Source organism: Dendrobates tinctorius, unplaced genomic scaffold (assembly GCF_039654945.1).
Source record: "Dendrobates tinctorius isolate UK_male_01 unplaced genomic scaffold, ASM3965494v1 ptg000016l, whole genome shotgun sequence".
Lineage (NCBI taxonomy): Eukaryota > Metazoa > Chordata > Amphibia > Anura > Dendrobatidae > Dendrobates > Dendrobates tinctorius.
The window spans coordinates 18,555,431-18,574,823 of record NW_027361684.1 but is presented as its reverse complement, the minus strand read 5'-3'; the positions used below and the strand labels follow the sequence as shown (position 1 = coordinate 18,574,823).

Here is a 19,393-nt window from a genome sequence, read left to right as displayed (position 1 = left end):
CAGCGTGTACGCCGGTTTCCAAGGTAAACAGCGGGTATCCAGGAGCCACGGCTCCTGGATACCCAACGTTTACATTAGCAACCAGCGTCCAGCGTCGCTGATCGCTGGTCTCTCGCTGTCACACGCAGCGATGCGCGCTGGGCAGCGGGAGACCAGTGATCGAAAAACGGCCCAGGCCGCTCGAGCACGATCAGCGATAACCGGCAGGGGGGCCAGTCGCTGATCCCCGTCACACACAGCGATCTCGCTGGCGAGATCGCTGATGTGTAACAAAATCAGCGATCTCGCTAGCGAGATCGCTTAGTGTGACGGGGCCTTTAATAGGTAGAACACAGATGTATAAAAAAGCTTCTTTGAAAAGCTGACAAAGCTGATTTCTTCCTCCTGTGGGAGAGCTAATTTCTTTACCATTTTCCCAGGCAGCCTTGCTTGACTTGAAAGTCTCCCAAATACAATTTTGCAGTAATATACCAGAAAGCAAGAAATACAGTTCTAGAGCACAGGAGCTGCTACGGGAGCAGGAGCATGTGTGTCACATTAGCATGTATATTACCAAAAGAAGAGATTTATTGATAGAAGAAATTTATTGATAACAGTTGTCACTCAGTCCAATACTGGATTGTTGTCCTGCAGTGAACCACGTACAGTGGGGAAAAAAAGGGTTTGATACACTGCTGATTTTGCAAGTTTTCCCACCTACAAAGAATGGAGAGGTCTGTAATTTTTATTGTAGGTACACTTCAGCTGTGAGAAACAGAATCTAAAAATAAAGCCCAGAAAATCACATTCTCTGATTTTTAAATAATTAAATTGCATTTTATTGCATGAAATAAGTATTTGATCACCTACCAACCAGCAAGAATTCTGGCTCTCACAGACAGGCACTCAATATCTGTATTAATTTCACCGGTTTGAACTCGTTACCTGTATAAAAGACACAAGGGACAAAACCTTACACCTGTACAAGGCTGTGATGGGCTACAGAACAATAGGCAAGCAGCTTGGTAAGAAGGCAGCGACTGTTGGCACAATTATTAGAAGATGGAAGAAAAAAATGCAAAATTTTGCAGGATAAGGATGATTCTGAGAAAGGTTAGGAATTAGCTCAGAACTACACGGGTGACCTGGTCAGTGACCTGAAGAAAGCTGGGCCACAGTTACAAACATCACCATTAGTAACACACTATGCCGTCGTGGATTAAAATCCTGCAGTGCATGCAAGGTCCCCCTGCTCACGTCAGCACATGTTCAGGCCCATTTGAAGTTCGCCAATGACCATCTGGATGGTCCAGAGGAGGCATGGGAGGAGGTCATGTGGTCAGATGAGACCAAAATAGAACTTTTTGGTATCAACTAAACTCACTGTGTTTGGAGGAAGGTGAAGGATAAGTACAACCCCAAGAACATGTACAATTGTGAAGCATAGTGAGAGGAAACATCATACTTTGGGGGTGTTTTTCTGCAAAGGGGACAGGACGACTGCATCGTATTGAAAGGAGGATGAATGGGGTCATGCATCACGAGATTTTGGCCAACAACCTCCTTCCCTCAGTCAGAGCATTGACTTTGTTTTGTGGCTGTGTCTTCCAGCATGACAATAATCCGAAACACACAGCCAGGACAACTAAGAAGTATTTCAAGGTCCTGCAGAGGCCTAAACAGTCTCCAGACCTGAACACAATAGAAAATCTTTGGAGGGAGACGAAACTCAATGTTGCCCAGTGACAGCCCCAAATCCTTAAAGATCTCTATGGAGGAGTGGGCCAAAATCCCTGCTGCAGTGTGTGCAAACTTGATCAAGAACTACAGGAAACGTCTGACCTCTGTATTTGCATACAAAGGTTTCTGTACCAAATAAAAAGTTCTGTTTTTCTGTTATTTCAAATACTTATTTCATGCAAATAAAATGCAAGTTAATTATGCAAAAATTATAGAATGATTATAGAGTGATTTTCTGGATTTTTTTTTAAGATTCTGTCTTTCATAATTGAAGTGTAACTACGACAAAAATTACAGACCTCTCCATTCTTTGTAGGTGGGAAAACGTGAAAAATCGGCAGTGTATCCAATACTTATTTTCCCCACTCTACATTCTGTTTATTATTTAGAAACTGAGAAGTGGCAGCTCTAGCATCAAGTATCGTGATTACCCATGAGCATTGACTTGGTAATATCTGGCTGTCACCACGGATTCCTTCTACAAGTTGTTTTGCTTGTGGCCTACATAGTATCCCTGAAAATGAACCTTGATTTATGTAAAGTGTCTTATATAGGGAAGGACATATGTAAGGAGAAGTATTCCTCACAATATTTATTGATGTCTTTTTTTTTATTGATGTCTATCTGTATTAGTGTTGGGCTGCTAAAAATATTCAAATTGTCTCTAGGAGTTGTCTTACTAGTTCCAGAAATCGACAGTAGGATAGGTGATAAATGTATGATTGTTGTGGTCTGATCCCCGCCAATACTAACAACAGAACACATTTAGAATTTCTCTCAGTCCCATAGTAGTGAATAATATATTGGCTGTAACGTTTGTGCACCACCACTCCATTCACACAAGTGAGGTTGGGATCGGTTATCGGTATCATTGGGGGTGTTTTTGGTGAGACCCCAGTGATTATATATTTATCATCCATCTTCTGAATAGGTGATACATTTAGGGGCAAAAACCTCTTTAATGGAATAATTTTACTACTATTATGACTTAATTAAATATAATCTGGGCTGAATTAAATCAATTCTGACTATTTTATGTTGTCTCCTCTACTTTTACATAATTCCTCATAATCTAAACTCTTCATATGATAGCACCTGTCACACTTCTTGACCCAATACTTGTGTTATGTGAATGGGTTGAATGACTGATCGATGGGTCCAAAAATGTTCATTCACCTTGCATTCAATCATTTAGGAGAGCAAAAAGAATTCTCATTCAACTCTTGAAAATTGTGTAATATACTGTAAATGGAGATTGTTCCCTTAGTTAAGGATTAGACCGACAAGAAAGAGTGGAAATTCAATCCTTAAATAGGGTTAATCATATTCCAAGGCAATAAATAGTTGAGTAACAGTTGGAGTACTGAAACTAGGGCATATTTGTGATTGTCGGAATGTTTATTTGCTTTTCTAGTTTGATTTTTTTTTTTCAGTTTATACAGTATCAATGGAAATGCTTGTAGTTTATGAATTCATGTATTTGAAATAATTAGTATCACTTATAGGGCCCGTTACACATAGTGATATCGCTAGCAATATTGGTATAACGTCACTGGTTTTGTGACGTTATAGCGATATTGCTAGCGATATCGCTTGGTGTGATACTTACCTTCGACCGGCTCCCCCGCTGTCCATCGCTGATTGCGCGAGAATGTCCTGGGCCGTTTCTCGTCGGGCGCTTCTTGCTGGGCTTCCAGTGGCGCCGACGAGCGACGCGTGGACGCGGGCGGGAGGACGTCAGGATCGCCGCGTCTGACAGGTAAGTAGCGACCCCCGACCCCTGCTATGTCGCTGGTGAGATCTGCCTGTTTGGCAGCTCACTAGCGACCACTTAGCGATTCACCAGCGATCCATATCCTTGTCGGAATCGCTGGTGCATCGCTAAGTGTAACGGTACCCTATGGGATTTGAACGTGAACACACCTACACTTTAGATTATTTGTCTGTGTGAACGTGGTGCACCATGATGATGTAACGATCACTATTCAACCATTTCTTTCATTATTCTTGCCCTATAATAACAGTTGGCTGACATGATTTGCTAGTTGTGAGCTACGATTGCATAGTTTATAATTTTAACGACTATCTGCTCATGTAAACCATTAGAGTAGACAGTCTCTGGGTTATCAGAGTGGTTCAATCTGCTCTGTCTAGTCAAAGTTTACAACACTTATTTTTTGTCTTATTTGAGCCAATAATGTTGCATGTCATGCCATGACCCTTTCTGCTAAATCTCGCCTTCAGCAAAGCTGTTCTCTCTTATAGGAAAAATGTGCAGAAAGTGTCTAAAACACATAAATATGAGCAACAAAGAGAGAAAATTAAGTTACGAGTGCTTTATAGTAAAATATATCAAAATGTTATTACATATAATAGAATAAAGGTAACAGGACAATCACAAACAAAGCATGGTAGAGGTACAAGATAGTGACTGTATGCGGAAAGGGTCACCCTTCCATTGTAAAAGCGTTAAAGGGGGACATAATGCAATAACTAGTCTGCAGGCAATGCCTGATCACATCGGGACTCTCTTTTCAGGGGTCACCTCTATCTCCTTTTGACACCTTATTGGTAAGTTTGATCACCTTTATATTACATTGATGCGATTTGTTTACTTATGGATACTTCTGTGATCAGGCGTTGCCTGCAGACTAGCTATTGCATTATGTCTCTCTTTAACGCTTTTACAATGGAAGGGTGACCCTTTCCACATAGAGTCACTATCTTGTACCTCTACCATGCTTTGTTTGTGATTGTCCTGTTACCTTTATTCTATTATTTTAATCAAATTTTGATATATTTTACTATAAAGCACTCGTAACTTAATTTTCTCTCTCTGTTGATCAGATCTATTTGTAAAGTGAGTGCAGTTACTGGGGAGTATGCTTCTCTGCCACATGGCAAGTTATCTCCCAGTGGTGTTATAATGAGTCTGGATTTATGTATACTACATTATAAATATGGTGCAAGTCTTTTTTTTTACAAAAATTGCTAGCTCCCCTATTTTGTATATAAAAGATGACTGGGCCATTGTGGAAAACAACCACTTGCTAAATGTGTCACCCGTATTTTCATCCCTTATGTGTTATTTCTCTTTCCTCATAGGCCACAAGTCATAAAAACAATTTTGCCATAATTATGGTTTGCTTTGAAAAAAACATTTTTTAGCAAAACAGAGCTGCACAAAAACGTTGCAACTTTTGGCGTGTTAATGCCAGTTTCTCCCAGCTCCCTAAAATTGGATAGCTAGGGTGGGTTCATTGGCGCAACGGAGGCACGGCACCACAGTTCGTCAAATTCATGATGAGCTATGGTGTTCTTTACTCCGGAAATTTTAATCCAGTCCCTGACTTGAGTATGATTTGTGGCAAGGTGCCCACGGGGGGGGGGGATGGACATCATTTGCTCCTGATTTATTAATAAATTAAGAACGGTGCACCTTTTATGAATCAAGAGTGTCTGACTCCAACATGCCCCCTCATCAAGAGTGGCAAGAAAATCACCGGTCTTGATGAATCGGGGCCAAAGACTGTAAACTCTAGTGAACAGGAGCCTCAATCCTCTTGTTTGAATTGATGAATAGTTTGTTAATCTATGACAGGGATCCCCAACCTGTGGCTCATAGGACCATAATGTGTGACTCATAGCTATCTGCCAACTTGATGTATTAGCATCAAGTCTGGAAAACAGCAATGAAGCGCAGGTCTCCACATGGTGCCTTTTGTGAGTAGGACCACAAAGAAAATCAGATCTGGGTGCACATACTGTTTTTTTTGGACTATAAGGCACATTTTCTAACAAGAATAACTCTTGTTAAAGAGTGTGTGTCTTGTAGTCTGGAGGCAGCTTCCTGTGATGGAGGAGAACGCTGACACCATGTCCTCCCTGATCACAGAGAGAACTGCTCTCTCCCTCTCTCGGTGCCAAGATCTCAATCTGAGCATGCGCCGCCCCCCCCCCCCGGTGACCATTTTCCCAGAGACCACCGCATGGATCTGCGTGGGTCTCCGGGCTTTCACAAAATGCCGGCGGAGCCCCCCACACCACCGCCACATCAGCCTGGGAAGGGAGGCTGCATGGCCAGCAGCGTCGGACCGGGACTGCTGCCACAGTATTTTGTATATTCCGACTAAAAGACGCACCCCCATTTTCCCCCCAAAGTGCGTCTTATAGTCCGAAAAATACGGTAAGTGAATGCTGGACATAGGATAATATTGCTAGATTGTAGTTGTGATTGAATGCCAAAATAAGTTTAAGGTGGGTACACCAAGTTGAAAGTGTTAGGAACGGCGGAACGCACTAAATAAAAAACTAATAAAGTGAGTTCGCCGCTCCGGGTCCACCGTGCAGTAGGTGATATAACCGCTGCTAAGTGGTGGCAGAAGCAATATGGCGGTATTGTGCACAGGGTTAACCGTCACCCAAGTGCACAGAGCACTCTGTTAAATCACAGAGATGCCTATGAACATAAACAAAAGAGCTGAGCCTGTTAAGGTCACAAGTACTCAGCGTAGTTACACACACGGTATAAGGTCACAGGAATAGCCAAAGATGGCGGTACTAAGTCCTTCTAGACCTACCGTGTGTGTAGTGTCGCAGCCGCGAACACTTAAGTGGGCTGCTACTGCAGTGCGGCGTAGGACACTGCTGCTAAACGACAATGCTAGACGCAAGCGCAATGTCGGACGCTAGCAGCTGTGGACAATGAAGCAAAGGCGCGCTGGCACTGGTACTGAACTCAATCCCTCACACAAGCGTAATATCAAAGGGTAGGGGTTTCAAATGAGTCATTCACCAGAATCATGCATTCATCGTCATTCACACAGCAGCAAGTATGGTCTATACTAGCGCGTGGCGGAACAGCCATGCGCGCCTTTTATAGCAGCCGGGACCTTCCGCATGCCTCCAGATCTCTGAGATGGACAAATGAGATTTGGAGCAGGACCTGAGCACATGACTCCTGATCTCCAATGGGAGATCGTCCCATGAGCATGCTCAGTAAGAGGACAGATGGACTTAGCCTCAGGAGAGATTTGCTGCAAGGTATTCTCCTCTGCAATCTCTTCTGCAGTGGATAAAGAGCAGGAGACTGCAGAATGTGAGGGTCTGGATCCCTGCGGAGTAAACGCAGAAACCTGACTCCTAACAGAAAGTATACTGCTTGGTGTGATTTCTGCAGGGAAGCGTTGGCTGTCATTATGCAGATAGTGGGGCCCTGGGTGTCATTATGGGGGGGAGGAGCTGGACCTCACCATTCGGTAGGGCTCTGAATGTGGCTCGCAACCCTCTTTCAGAACTGATTATGTTTCTCAAACTGTAAGAAAAATTGGAGTTCACTGATCGATGATATATCATTTTTTTTTTAATTTCTCCTCTAAATTGTAATATTCTGCGGAATAGGATTTTTCTATCATGGTTGGTTGTTATTATTAGTTACTGCACAATTACTTATTCAGTGGTTTTCTGAAATGTACTAAATCATAGCAATGAAAAGATTGTCCCTAAATACATGAATATAAGGGAGCAACACAAAGGAACAGCTTTAACATGATAGATGTTCATATATTTCCAATCACAGCAAATATCAGAGTCTGTGCAATTAGGTCAAGCTTTGGCTGTAGATCTCAGAGATGCTCCAGTGTGCTCACTGTTTACTTTTGGATCCCAGATCCGCTGCCTGTAATAACACGGGATACAGACTGTCCAGATAGCGGCGAGAAAGGGAGCCCTGCATTTATTTGTCTGCATTGTCATGATTAAAACCTTTAGTTGAATCACTTGTAATCGCATGGCATGGACTAATGACTTTGTGATCAGCTCACATTTTTTCTCAAGTCATGTTATTTCGCTCTCTTTGACCCCATCATGGGAAGATTCACCACATAATGATATAATGGAAGTTCACACATATATCAGCCATTAGCTAGCATGTAAGTAAATGTCATCAGTCATTTGTGCATTGTTAATAACAAACATACATTTTGTACAATCTATACAATATTTAATTGTACTCAATTGCTTTGAAAGCCTATACCCTATTATGTCTATTTAGCCATATTTAGATTTATGATTATGAATTCACTGCCAATGGGAGCCATCATCTTTAGGAGTTTTTTGCTTTCACTGGTATGAGTGTGTCCTTGTAAGTAAAGCCCCCGTTACACATAGCGATATCGCTAGCAATATCGCTGTAACATCACCGATTTTGTGACGTAGCAGCGATATTGCTAGCGATATCGCTACATGTGATACTTACCTCCGACCGGCTCCCCCGCTGCTCATCGCTGATCGTGCGAGAACATCCTGGACCATTTCTCATCGGGCGCTTCCTGCTGGGCTTCCTGTGGCGCAGACGAGCGACGCGTGGACGCGGACGAGAGGACATCAGGATCGCCGCGTCTGACAGGTAAGTAGCGACCCCCAACCCCTGCTATGTCGCTGGTGAGATCTGCCTGTGTGGCAGCTCACTAGCGACCACTTAGCGATGCACCAGCGATCCTGACCGGGTCATATCGTTGTCGGGATCGCTGGTGCATCGCTAAGTGTAACGGTACCCTAAGAGTGGCTCCTGTTCAGATTGGAATCCATCTGAAATGGTAACTACCATCCAGGTTTATTCCTGTAAAGCCCCCATCACACACAGTGATCTCGCTAGCGAGATCGCTGCTGAGTCACAAGTTTTGTGATGCAACAGCGATCTCACCAGCGAGATCGCTGTGTGTGACACTTATCAGCGACGGGTATCGTTGATCATGCTCAAATGGCCTGGACATTTTTTTGATCGTTGGTTTCCCGCTGGCCAGCATGCATCGCTGCGTGTGGCAGGCTGGAGACCAGCGATCAGCGAGCTGGAGCCGTGCGGCGCTTAGAAACCTGATGTATACCTTGGTTACCAGCTCCCTGCACCAGCGTGCTGGTATCTTAACGTATACTGCGGGTAACTAAGCGACGTGCGTCACTTGTTACCCGTGTGTCGCTGTCCTGATCGCTGCTGAGATCTGCCTGTTTGGCAGCTCACCAGCGATCATGTGGCGACTCACCAGCGATCCTGACAAGTTCATATCGTTGTCGGGATCGCTGGTGAGTCGCTATGTGTGACGGGGCCCTAAGAAATAAGCTGCCGCCAAAGTGTCTGTCAGCAGAAAATAACACCGCATTCCCAACTTTTGAAAGAAATCTATCTCGTGTAGGTCTGGCTTTAGGATCCTGTGGATTGGTGCACATTGTTATAACATATATACCCCTTTAGCAACTTTTAGAGATAGCCTTTACAGCATCTACGTGAACTATAGGAACCTGTAGTGTAGACAGTACATTTTTATTGACTTCTGTGAGAGAATCCTAGGCATGCTCTGTCATCTGTGCAGAGGTCATTGTGCAGGGAGGGGGGAGGTGAGCTGTGATCTACTGTACATCCATTATAAATAGTAGATTTTGTGCTTTTTATATGTGCCTGTATTTTTAATTGAATTCTAGATAGATGTGATGACATTGACTACAGAAAAGGTATTTTCTACAAAACTATCAGTCAATTTCAGACTCAAAGACCGGTGTGAAAACTGAATTATTTATATTTTCAAAAATACGGTAGCTGAAAATGTTAAAATTATTATTATACATTTTTATAGTGCCATTTATTCCATGGTGTTTACATGTGAAAGGGGCAAATATAGACAAGTACAATAAACATGAGCAATACAAGACACACACAGGTACAGAAGGAGAGAGGACCCAGCCCACGAGGGCTCACAGTCTACAGAGGATGGGTGACGATACACTAGGAGAGGGTAGAGCTGGTCGTGTGGCGATTCAGTAGACTATGGATCACTGCAGGTTGTAGGCTTGACAGAAGAGGTGGGTGTTCAGGTTCCTTTTGAAGGTTTCCGTGGTAGGCGAAAGCCTGATGTGTTGGGGTAGAGAGTTCCAAAGTATGGGGGAAGCACAGGAGAAGTCTTGTATGCGGTTGTGGGAAGAAGAGATAAGAGGGGAGTAAAATAAAGAAATTGCATTTAAAGAGGTGGTCCGAAGGCAAAGCATTTTTGTCTTAATTCCCTTTTTAATCCCATAATCTAAGCTATTTTCTAATATACCTACTTTAAAAATTCCTTAGCATTCCCTAACTACACTAACTACTTTTGTATTTTTTTCTCTAGTTCCTGTCTAATGACAAATCGTTTGCATATCCCAGTGCATGCTGGGATGCTCAAACAAAACCTCATCAGAGGGCAAAGCCTGTGGTCATTGTGACAGCCTCGGGCCTCTTCCTCGTTTCAGGGTCTAGTCCCAGCTCTGTCTCTGAGTGTCTTCCTTGTCCAATGTTTCCCCCCTTCGCACTCTTCCCCAGTTCCCTATGTGGTGAGCGCAGCATCTTCTCTGTCTGCTTAGCTGAATAGTAATAAGCTGGCAGCAGAGTATTGTCGCTCTACCGGCAGGGACCAGTGACGGCACCTGTGGGGGCGGTGCTAGTCTCACCGCTCTGTTACTAGCTTATTACTATTCAACAGACTGGACACTGTGCACAAGTCCCTGAGCACGGTAGGAGACACTGCAATTACATGTTTCATTATACACATTTATATATAATGTACACTGGCGCTCCACTGTAAGAAAAACCGCTAGAGTAGCTGCAGGTGAGAACAGGTGCTGTGCAAAACCTGCTAGATAAAGTGCAAACAAACAAATGGTGGATGAAAATTCACTGCGCCTGTACTCAAAAGAACTTGATAACAGTGCTAAAATAATTGTACCGTGATGATACACTAAATACTGATGGCTTACCGCTAGTGATAGGTAGCGATAAGCTGGGCACTTACTGGTAAGTAGATGCTGGATAGAATGCTGCGTTCTGTTAGCAATAGACCACCGTGTAACACCAAGGCGTGCGTTCCCCCTGTACCGCTGATAGCTGACAGCAGTATAGTATGCGGGGAATGAGGTGCAGGGGCATGAAAGGCAGAAGTTCGCGGCGGACTCTGGCCGAAGTACCACCGCTAGCAAACTGCAGGAAGCTGGGGGCGTGACGTCACGTAGCTGGCTGCTATGCTGGACGGATAGTGGTGTGGGTCAATGCTGAACGACACATTTCGAGGGACGCGGTCCCTCTTTTTCAAGTCCCTCAGGTTCTTTTGAGTACAAGCGCAGTGAATTTTCATCCAGCATTATACACATTTATTTCCTTTGTGTGTATTGGAACAACACGAAAAAAAAACAAAGAAAAAAAAAGAAAAATTGGCCATAATTTCATGCAAAACCTCAAAAATGAGCCGGACATATAAAAAAAAATACATTTAACATAAAAATGTAATTAAAAGAGTATGTCATTTTCTAACGACGCATTCCCTTTATGTATTGAAGATAAACAGTATTGCATATGTACGACATTTCGCATCTGCAGTGAATGTATGGTAATCACCAATGTTAATAAAAGGTGGAACTTCATTGAAACAACATTTACCCTCCAAAGTTTTCTGCAGTCAGTTCCATATCGCCAAATGCATGACGTCCTAGTGCTGTTTAACATTTGACATTCCTGTTCAGTTGAGGGGATTATGGATCTGTACAGAGGAATGACTTCTACAGTATATACACTGAGGCACAGTTACTTCTCCGGCGAATAATATTTCAAAAATGTATTTAACAAGTTACAATGCACTGCCGGAATTCATTGTAACACCATAGAAATCTTTCTATAAGTTTTCTGATAATCTCCATTCTCCAACCACTACTATTGTACTGTAGTATAATTTTATAATGGCCGATTTTTAATTCTAGATTACTTTCTTTTTCCTTGGACAGAAGGCGGTAACAGTTTTCCTTAATAATACTTTACCCTTATAACAGAAATTTCCACACTTTCCGTTGAAGTAATGGCGCTTGCGTCTTTGGTTAGGTAGGGCTGTGTTTTTGGTGAACTAATGTGTTCATCAGTTACTTCTGAAGGTGTTTGCAGGAAAATATTTTTTTCTGGGATCAGAATATTGATAGCTTACTGTAATGATAAGCAATCAGTATCAGATAGCTGATGGTTCAACTCTGGGCACCGCCACTAATCAGCCCCATGAAGGAGCAGTGAGGCGAAACCCAGGCTCGGGCTTGGATTGGCGTGCCGCTTGCTCCTTTTTAATGCAATTTTATTACTTTCCTTTTGTGAATATGGTAAAATCCTATCTTAGATATCTATTATCCTGCTGGCTTACAATATATTTGGTTAACTTTCTGGGGTCACCTCCACCAAACACTGGAAGATTTGGAAGTAACGGAGGGTTGTGGGCTTGCTCGACACTGTAGATGTGGTAAAGGAGAGGAATTCTGGAGATCATATTGCATGCTACAAAGATTGTGTTTGCAGTAAAGTATAAGTTATCAATATTCTGATTCCAGAGAACCCCTTAACGACCAGGGGTATTTTTGGTTTTACATTTTCATTTTTCCCTCCCCTTCTTTCCAGAGCCATAACTTTTTTTTTTTTACGTCAATATGGACGTGTGAGGGCTTATTTTTTGCAGGACGAGTTGTACTTTTGAACAACACCATTGGTTTTACCATGTCATGTACTACAAAATGGGAAAAAAATTCCAAGTGCTGTGAAATTGCAAAAAAAGTGCATTCCCACACTTGTTTTTTGCTTGGCTTTTTTGCTTGGTTCATTAAATTGTAAAAGTGACCTGCCATCATGATTCTCCAGGGCATTACGAGTTCAGAGACACCAAACATAGGTTCTTTTTCATCTAAGTGGTGAAAAAAATTTCCAAAATCTGTTTAAAAAAAAAAAAAAAAATTGCGCCATCTTCCGAGACATGTAGCGTCTCCATTTTTCTTGATCTGGGGTTGGGTGAGGGCTTATTTTTTGTGGGACAAAGTGACATTTTTAGTGATACCAAATTTGTGCGCATACGTTGTTTTGATCGCCCGTTATTGCATTTTAATTCAATGTCACAGCGACCAAAAAAACGTAGTTCTGGCGTTTTGATTTTTTCTCTCGCTACGCCGTTTAGCGATCGGGTTAATCCTTTTTTTTTATTGATAGATCGGGCAATTCAGAATGCGGCGATACCTAATACAGTATGTGTATGTCTGATTTCTATTTACCATAATTGTTTTATTTTGAATGGGGCGAAAGGGGGGCGATTTAAACTTTTATATTTTTTTTTATTTTTTTCATATTTTTTAAAACTTTTTTTTTTAAATTTTGGCATGCTTCAATAGCCTCCATGGGAGGCTAGAAGCATCCACAACTCGATCGGCTCTGCTATATATAGGCGATGAGTAGATAATAATAATAATCTTTATTTATGTGGCACCACTATATTCCGCAGCGCTTTACAGTTTAACAGTTTCAAAACACAAGTCATAAGTAACAACGTTAACAATACAATAATTAAAGCAAAATAAGACAAAATAAGACGACCCTGCTTGTGAGAGCGTACAATCTACAATGAGGTGGGGGAGATACAAAGTACAGGTGATGTATTTGCAATGAAGGTCCAGCCATCTTGAGGGAGTGAGGGATGGATGGAGATAGTGAATGGGCTATACACGCACCCTTAGGGGTACTTCACACTAAGCGAGATCGCTAGCGAGATCACTGATGAGTCACCGATTTTGTGACGCATCAGCGATCTCGCCAGCGATCTCGCTGTGTGTGACATGCATCAGCGACCGCCCCCCCCCGCCGGGTATCGCTGATCGTGCAGGAATGTCCTGGGCCATTGTTTGATCGTTGGTCTTGCGCTGGCCAGCATGCAACGCTGCATGTGGCAGCGGGAGACCAATGATCAGCGAGCTCCCAGCGCTGTAAGCAGACGCTGGGAGCTGGTATCCAAGGTACACAGCGGGTAACTAAGGGCTTGCGGCGCTTAGTTACTCGCTGTTTACCTTGGATACCAGCGTCCTCACTTTTCCTGATCACTGGTGAGATCTGCCTGTTTGACAGCTCACCAGCGATCATGTAGCGACGCACCAGCGATCCTGACCAGGTCGTATCGTTGTCGGGATCGCTGGTGCGTCGTTTAGTGTAACGGGTCCCTTACACATAGAATGACTTTGATTAGTGAACGTTTTGAGGGAGCGCCTGAAACTATGCAAATTGTGGCTAGTCCTAATTTCTTGGGGTAGAGCATTCCAGAGCATTGGCGCAGCATGGGAGAAGTCTTGGAGTCTGGAGTGGGAGGTACGGATTAGTGCAGAAGTTAGTCGAAAGTCGTTTGCAGAGCGCAGCACCTGACGCGTCGGGCCGGAGGGTGGAGGTCGGGTCTCTGTGTGGTGTTTACTCCACTTGCTGTGGTGACGCGCTTTTTCGATGTCCGCCCCTCTTCCTGTTCTGACGTCTTGAGCTGGGAGGTGGGCGAAGATCATGCAGCGTTCAGCCCTATTGACGCCGTGCCGAATTGCCGGCGGATGTGACACGCTTAAGCCGCTGCCACCAATGATTGTGGTATAATATAAAAGCACACATACATGGCATGAATATACACAGATCCCCTGGACAAAGCCAAGTGCGAAACGCGCGTAAAAAAGGGGGTGCCATTAACTAGCCAAATACCAGTTCCTTTTGGGATTTTTTCTTTGCGCTCGCACCTTATTCATTAATTAATGGGAATCTAGTCTTATAATCACTAGTCGTTTTTCTCTAATCCATGAGATACATATTTCTATTTAGGCCTGTGAATGTATGATATTTATTATATTGGAAAGCATTGTCTTGCACCTTATATTTATAATCAGTATATATCCTACTATTTGGCCTCTCCAATATCTATGTAATTAATCTGTATTGATTAGAACCATTTTATTTGTGCAATGGATATACTTCATTATTCCATACCTTGAATGTTTTGCGGCTTTTATATTGTATTTGTTGTCCCTATTTATATATTTTTTGCACTATTGCATAATACCAACTGAAATAAATTTTTTGAAAAATTTCATGGTAAAAAGCTTCCGTATTTTTTTCAATTCTTTTTTTTTTTAGGTTTTTATGCTATTATTGGAAGTACCAGTTGGTGGGCAAAACGTATTATCTGATTTATCGATAATATACGTGTCTAGCCCGACACAAAGCTCCTCTTTGAGATATATATATATACAGTATATATATATATATATGTGTATATATATATAGAATCCATGCAAAGAGAAAAGGTCGCACTCATCGAGATGAAAGTTTCACTGATTTATTGACATATCATGAACATGTCAAATCGGGGGAGTGACATAAGGAGTGCAAGAAAGGCTTGACAACGGGACCCGTTGAAGCGCTAGAGCAGCGCGAAACGTCCGTTGTCAGCCTTTCTTGCACTCCTTATATCACTCCCCCAATTTGACATGTTCATGATATGTCAATAAATCAGTGAAACTTTCATCTCGATGAGTGCGAACTTTTCTCTTTGCATAGATTCCCAGGATTGACTGTTTCCAGGTCTGGCACACGAGATTCCCAGCTGCTGGGCTTCTGTATGCCGCACATCATTTGAAGTCACACGGTAACAGCGGTGCCGTCCGCTTTTTATCTTGAGTTTTGTGATCTATACACTCACTGGCCACTTTATTAGGTACACCATGCTAGTAACGGGTTGGACCCCCTTTTGCCTTCAGAACTGCCTCAATTCTTCGTGGCAGAGATTCAACAAGGTGCTGGAAGCATTCCTCAGAGATTTTGGACCATATTGACATGATGGCATCACACAGTTGGCGCAGATTTGTCGGCTGCACATCCCTGATGCGAATCTCCCGTTCCACCACATCCCAAAGATGCTCTATTGGATTGAGATCTGGTGACTGAGGAGGCCATTTGAGTACAGTGAACTCATTGTCATGTTCAAGAAACCAATCTGAGATGATTCAAGCTTTATGACATGGCGCATTATCCTGCTGAAAGTAGCCATCAGATGCCTGTTCTTAGTTGAGAGGAGTGGTACCCAGTGTGGTCTTCTGCTGCTGTAGCCCATCTGCCTCAAAGTTCGACGCACTGTGCGTTCAGAGATGCTCTTCTGCCTACCTTGGTTGTAACGGGTGGCAATTTGAGTCACTGTTGCCTTTCTATCAGCTCGAACCAGTATGCCCATTCTCCTCTGACCTCTGGCATCAACAAGGCATTTCCGGCCACAGAACTGCCGCTCACTGGATTTTTTTTCTTTTTCGGACCATTCTCTGTAAACCCTAGAGATGGTTGTGCGTGAAAATCCCAGTAGATCAGCAGTTTCTGAAATACTCAGACCAGCCCTTCTGGCACCAACAATCATGCCACGTTCAAAGGCACTCAAATCACCTTTCTTCCCCATACTGATGCTCGGTTTGAACTGCAGGAGATTGTCTTGACCATGTCTACATGCCTAAATGCACTGAGTTGCCGCCATGTGATTGGCTGATTAGAAATTAAGTCTTAACACACAGTTGGACAGGTGTACCTAATAAAGTGGCCAGTGAGTGTATATATAGCCATGTATCAATTTAGGTGAAACAAGTCTTTCGAAACGGCCTCAATTTTTGGTAAAAAGAGTCATATCTGTTAAATCTGTTAAGCAAGGTGCCTATAAATTCATCCTAAAAATAACGCTGAGAGTCAGAAAGATATGCCAGAACATAAATACCGGGATATAGCCCAGATTGGTTATCCTTTCAGAGTGTAGACATGAATCAGTATGAAACAGCACTCTCCAATCAAATGTGGGTCACAGATATATATCCCTCAGCTCACACTTGACATTCAGCCCGTTAAGTAAAAATAGGCATGCAGCTGTATACACAGTTTTTAGACAATCTGATAGGGTCCCATAATAAAGGGCACATATCCATCACAGCCATTAATCTGGAGTTAATGTGAAAAAACATGATACTTATCAGCCATCAGTAGAGATCAATCCCTCATCCCAGAAGTACTCTGTCACTCTGAAACCGTAACAAAACCATCAAAATATGGTGAATCTAACGGAAACGAAGCATGAGCCTCTGTCTAATGCAGAAGAAATGTTCAATTACTTTGTTCTCTACCAAGTGTTGAAACCCTATTTGAAGCATGCAAGTAAAGACTTTTTTAACTTTTTACAATGGACTCAGTCACAAAATATCAAGGTCCTGTACCATCAAACACTTGTGGCCAGAAGAGGGGTAATCACCAACCCCCAGATCACACATTCAGGGGTACAGTAACAGGTTGTTTAGGGTAGGGCTGTGGAGTCGGTAAGCCAAACCTCCGACTCCACAATTTCCCTGGCTCGTGACTCCGACTCCACAGCACTGGTCACTACTGAGCATGTGCATAAAGTGCAGCACAGATTCATCTCCTCTACATCTCCCCAGCACTGGTCACTACTGAGCATGTGCATAAACTGCAACACAGATTCATCTCATCTATGATTCCACAGCACTGGTCACTACTGAGCATGTACATAAAGTGCAGCACAGATTCATCTCATCTACGATTCCACAGCACTGGTCACTACTGAGCATGTACATAAAGTGCAGCACAGATTCATCTCCTCTACATCTCCCCAGCACTGGTCACTACTGAGCATGTGCATAAACTGCAACACAGATTCATCTCATCTATGATTCCACAGCACTGGTCACTACTGAGCATGTACATAAAGTGCAGCACAGATTCATCTCATCTACGATTCCACAGCACTGGTCACTACTGAGCATGTACATAAAGTGCAGCACAGATTCATCTCCTATACATCTCCCCAGCACTGGTCACTACTGAGCATGTGCATAAACTGCAACACAGATTCATCTCATCTAGGACTCCACAGCACTGGTCACTACTGAGCATGTACATAAAGTGCAGCACAGATTCATCTCATCTACGATTCCACAGCACTGGTCACTACTGAGCATGTACATAAAGTGCAGCACAGATTCATCTCCTCTACATCTCCCCAGCACTGGTCACTACTGAGCATGTGCATAAACTGCAACACAGATTCATCTCATCTATGATTCCACAGCACTGGTCACTACTGAGCATGTACATAAAGTGCAGCACAGATTCATCTCATCTACGATTCCACAGCACTGGTCACTACTGAGCATGTACATAAAGTGCAGCACAGATTCATCTCCTCTACATCTCCCCAGCACTGGTCACTACTGAGCATGTGCATAAACTGCAACACAGATTCATCTCATCTATGATTCCACAGCACTGGTCACTACTGAGCATGTACATAAAGTGCAGCACAGATTCATCTCATCTACGATTCCACAGCACTGGTCACTACTGAGCATGTACATAAAGTGCAGCACAGATTCATCTCCTATACATCTCTCCAGCACTGGTCACTACTGAGCATGTGCATAAACTGCAACACAGATTCATCTCATCTACGACTCCACAGCACTGGTCACTATTGAGCATGTGCAGAAAGTGCAGCACAGATTCATCTCATCTAAAAGCCGAGATCCTTCGATCAGTAATAGGGCATTTCATAACTTTCCCAAATTATTGTGAAACCATTTACAGCCCATCCTGCACTGAACCCAATTTATTATATATATTAGGAGTTCAAGTGGCTCCAACAAAATGGACACATACTGCGACTTTATAGCCCTGATTTTGGGACTGCGAAGCAAACCTCTCCGAGGATGGTCTCTTACACATGCAGCAGTGATTCTCACTGGTGGTTTAGTCTATACTTTATGGTTTTATACCTTTGATGTAATAGAAATCAGGTCTCCATACACATATCATGGCGACCCGGCAATAGACTTGTGTTTATGCACAGTTTAAGAATGAGGCGTTGTACCGGGGATAAAGCAGCCGCCTGAACCATTGAGGAAAAATGAAATGTCTCAGTATTCTCTCTATAGACACTACAGCTAATCTGTAGTCTCAGCTCACAACTTTACACTTATGGAACTGAGTCAAGCACCAAGAAAAATAGCAAATAAGAAAGACACATAGACGCTAAATCTCTATGTGAAAAATGTTCAATATACTTTTGGCGGCATTTATCAAGATATGTTTGTTATTTTTTTTTACCTTATCATTTGAACTCGTGTCACTTCTTGACATTTTTAGCCAGGAAAGAAGTCACAATTTTTACTTAAAAACAAAGTATAATCTAAAAATGACATATTGCCTAAATGAGGGTTTTGTGCTACATGTATTTTATTTTTAATTTTGGCAATGTTTATATAAAATATAACATATAATATCACAATCTTTATCAATATAAAATTAAATAAGTAATCTTACAGTATTCACAGTGGCCTCTGGGACTTTTTTAGACTTCTACTTCCTGTCCTTTCATGAAAAGTTTCCAGAAGTTTTCTCATCTGTGGAGGCAGGATTACAATAACAGGTAACTCCTCTATGCACATCTGATAACACCGAATCCACCCATCATAATAATAATCTCACAGCTGATGCTGCCCCTCACTTTATCATGACCTTTGCACAGGATAATTAGATACTTATTACAGATACTGTAGGTGTTAACAAGAGACAGGGTCAGGACCATTGTGGCTATGTACAGATGTTATTTCCTGAAACAAAAGAAAGTATGAGTCTAGTAGAGCCCGATTGGCCAGTGTGAAAATTGCAAGATTTCTGTTTGATATTTTTTATTATAGATTGTGATATGTAAAAAAGGAACATTGCCAAAAACTAAACAAAAAATGCATTCAGCACAAAAACCTATTTTAATCAAACGGCTATTTTCTGACAATAGTT

At 42.5% G+C, this 19,393-nt stretch overlaps 1 protein-coding gene across 1 annotated transcript in view; it reads left to right on the top strand.

Annotated features, from left to right (window-relative positions):
* The window catches only part of LRRC75A (leucine rich repeat containing 75A), a 478,221-nt gene that overhangs the window by 33,675 nt on the left and 425,153 nt on the right, over window positions 1-19,393 (top strand). The window lies entirely within an intron of this gene.